This window comes from Leopardus geoffroyi, chromosome A2 (assembly GCF_018350155.1).
Source record: "Leopardus geoffroyi isolate Oge1 chromosome A2, O.geoffroyi_Oge1_pat1.0, whole genome shotgun sequence".
NCBI lineage: Eukaryota > Metazoa > Chordata > Mammalia > Carnivora > Felidae > Leopardus > Leopardus geoffroyi.
The window spans coordinates 69840309-69844458 of NC_059331.1; positions in this window are offsets into that span (position 1 = coordinate 69840309).

Consider the following 4150-nt stretch of genomic DNA (forward strand, 5'->3'; position numbering starts at 1 on the left):
TCGGTGGCGGCTGCAGGTTTAGAAACGGGGGCGTCCAGGCGCGCGGAGACTCTGACTCGTCCCTAGTACAGGAGTGAGTCAGCGGCTGCCGACCCGGGTCATAGCGCTCTCATGCGGATCAGTTGCCGTGACCCGAAGGTTGGGGGTGGAGGAGGGAGGACAGTGCAGCGGAGGTGGAGGATCTTGGGCCAGTGGGAGGAGGGAGGACTCTGCGGCAGCGGCAGGGGGATCCTGGGGCGGGGGAGGCAGCCAGACGGCGCGGGGTGACTGCTGGAGGCTGCTTCCTCAGCCTGGATGAGTGAGGGGAGCGATTCTCTTCCAGAAAAACGACATAAATCTCACCTGAAGTGGGCACCACGCAGCAGAGACAGCGTGGGTCGGTGGCCGGAGACCTAGCTCTGGTCACAGCTAAATGTCCATCAGTATAAGCCGCTGGTTTCAGCCATTTGCAGCTCTGCGAGGAGACTGAGGCTACCAGCCACCCAGAGCAGACGTAATGCTTGTTTTCTGGCAGCTCCTGGCTGGGTGGTGCAGGCCAAAAACCCCTTTGCTCCGCCAGGTGGATTCTTCATCTCTCCTCTGAGTTTGAGCCCGCGTCGACTTCTGGGCATCCAGGCCGGGACGAGGGAGCGTCAGGCAGTTACTTCTAAGCAGTTGGTTCAAAACACGCCCTGGGAATCTCTCCCTAGAGTACCATTTATTGTGGCTAAAGCAGCCTGCTGAACTGGTTCCTGAATGACCACCTCCTGGGTGGTTCTCAGCCCGGGCGACAGACTGAGTTCCAGCCTGGAAGTCTGGTTCTAGGCTGGAGGTCGTCGGGCACTGGGGTTTTCCAAAGCTCCCCAGGATTCTAATGTGCAGCTAAGGCCGAGAAGCGCGGTCTGATGAATGGCCTGTCAGCCTCAAGGATCTGGGCCCTTGGGGTTGAATTCTCCTGGGCAGCACGGGTGAGTGTCCTGAGTCCGCCCTCGGGGAGCTGGGGTCAGGCCTCCCAGGTTAGTGGGCTGAGATTTCTGAGACCGCAGTGCGGTCCCTTCCAGGAAGACTGACCCCAACCGCTGCTTCTTGGGCACAGCGTCATTGCAAGGGTGTCACAAGGGAACCACTGCACCCAGTCCCTTCTGCCCACCTCCTGCCTCCCAGGTTTCTGTCTCTAGTGCCCCCTAGTGGCACAACCTAGAAGAACCAACCCGCAAAGTAGAAAGTGAGTTTGCACATAGCCCACAAAGATGACAAAAGCAGTGTAGACGGGTGGGTTTGGGGCCCAAAGACAATGGTTTACCAGACAGAACTTGATTTATCTGTAGTCGGTTCAGAACCGAAATCTATACACCAAACCCATTCCTGCTCCCTTCCCAAACGTTTGGATTAAATTTGAAACTTCCAGGGAGCCCCATCCTCGTGTTCCCTGCTGGCCCTGCGTGCAAGACACACCGGCTTGCGTTCCGTCCTCAAGCTCACTGCTGCCAAAGGGAGATGCCGAAGTCCAGAGTCCAAAACTTAACCGACTGAGCCACCCAGGTGCCCCTAAAAATATATATTTTTTAAAAAGTGTAACAGAGTTTCTAGTTAACTGTAACCCATTCCTCCGTGAGGGCAAGGGATCTTCTCTTCTTTTTTTCACTGACAAAACCCACGTGCCTACAGCCGTGGCTCCCATAGAGTGATGGGCACAGACACGCCTCTTCCCTGGGGGTAACTGACTCATCAAACCTGCCTGGGAAGGCTGATTTGACAAGGGAAACTGTATTAGTGCTAACACAGAGTATGTCTGCCAAATTAGGTAAACGTATGGCTTCAGAGGATATTTTCAGGACTTTGGTTTTTACTCCAACCAAGATGGGAAGCTCCTAGAGGATTCTAAATGGAGGAATAGCACACAGTGCAACTTTGTTGCTTTTGGTCTGCTGTTCTGAGCCCTTTCTTGGCCTGAGTTGTCTCTTCCTTAAAAAAGAGAATGTTAGCAGGGCGCCGGGGTGGCTCAGTAGGTTAAGCGTGGGACTTTTGATTTCCGCTCAGGTCATGATCTCATAGTTTGTGAGTTTGGCCAGGCCTCTGGCTCTGCGCTGGCAGTGTGGAGCCTGCATAGGATTCTCTCCCCTTCTCTCTGCCCCTCTGCTGCTTGCTCTCTGTATCTTTCTCAAAAATAAAAATAAATTAAACAAAAAAGAACGTTAGTTAATATGGTTGTGTGCCTTTCCTTTGCCGGGGTGATTATGTCCATTGTCACACTTAATCTTGATGATGGATTTTATGATCGCAATTTTACCAGAGAGGCTAACAAGAATAAGCAACCAGCCCAGAGTCATGTAGATAGTAATTAACTGGCCTAGAGTTGAACTAACCTATTATATTCCAAAGGCCAGGACCAGCCTAATAACCACCCTGCCTTTCACAAAGTAAACGAACCTTTCAAAAGAGCCTGTGGTCCAGTCATGGGGTCATAGGTACCCAAAATCTAGCCACGGAAGCCCCAGTAAAAATAATAGTGTATATAATTTACAAGAACGTTTACACCCATTATATCATTTGATAAACATCCCAGTAAGAAAAACAGTACCTTAACTTAGAGAAGTGACTTATTAAAATAGAGAATGCACAAGTCAGATTATCAGTATTCTTTATTGTCCACAACCTTTACCATGCTTAGTGCTAAAAAACTAAGGGCCAAGTAAAGGACTCAGTAACAGAGAACAGGGACAGAACATTATGACAAAACTCTGCTCTGATATTATCTGCAAATTTAAGAATTAGAAATACAAATTCTGCAGCTGGGTTTATGAGCCTTATAAAGTGATCCCTCAGGGGGAAACTCTGGCAGGTCTGACTTGGGTCCAATGCATCCTTCCATCATTGCTGTGCTTTGCTTGATTAGTTGACATCTACATCACATTTGATTTCCTCTTAACTCCTCATCCTTCATTCAGACCTCTGCTTCTCCTGGTCCACCCACACCCTGTGTCCCCAATCTGACCCAGTGTCCATGTGCAATTCAGGCTCTACCCTGGGGATCACCTCCCTCTCTAAGCTACATCTGCACTTGGCCTGGAACATCCTTGGCCAGAGACTGCTGGGTGTTTCCTTTCCTGCTCTGTGGCCCTTTGCTTCCCTCTGGTGGCACAGTGGTCTGGGCTTGTCCAGGGCCCCAAGCCGACCTGCTGGATCATACTCTTTAGGGCCTAAGGTGGGTCAGAATCACCCGCGGGGCTTGTTAAAATGCAGATTACCAGGCTTCACCCCCAGGTTTTGATTCACTCTGGGGTGCGGTGTGAGCATAGGCAACTCTAACAAGTTCCAAGGTGATGATCATACTTCTGGGTGGGGGCCATCCTGTGAAAATCTCTCCTCCAGACTCACCAGTTGACAGAATGGGGCTGCACTGTGTGACTGTTCAAAATCTACTAAGGCAGAGACCAAAGCCTGATAAATTGATTAAGTAGCCTGGGATTCTCTACATGTGAAGTTAAAGGCATCCGTTTATTTAACAGGCATTTATTATGTATGCGATGTTAGGTGCAACCCAGTGGGGACCAAGAATCATGACCAGCCTTACAGCCAACCGCATCGGTTACATTAAGTCATTAAGTAGACAATTACAGTGAATTGAATTATGCTTCTGTTAGGAAGCTATAAGGCCACAGCGAGGCCACAGGATCCAAACTTCAGGAGTCAGTGATGCTTTTCTGCAGGAAGTATTTCTAAGTTAAGATCTGAAGCAAGGAATTGTCCAAGTGCCCCCATAAGGTTGGGATTGTGGTGACTCTAAATTTCAATTTTAGAATACATAGAGTTCCAGACAGAATGCAATGCAACACAATATAGAGTCGTTAACTAAAGAAATAATGTTGCCTACAAAAGCACTTAAAAAAAGAACTTGTCTTCCAAAAATAAAAGACAAAAGAACACGTGTAAGCAGAATCAGAACTCCAAGGCCCAGGACACTATTTCTGAGAGATTGGTTCCCTCCAGCATTAAATTGTGTTTCGTTGGAACAATATACTCTTCCCATTCCTCCACAAAAATGCTTTAGGAATTTAAAAAGAATAATCCTTGTCCTGGCTGACATTTTCAGGCTGCTAACCATGTTCCAGTTACTTTCAACATATTGATTCATTTATCCCACACACCAACCTATGATGAGAGTGGACCT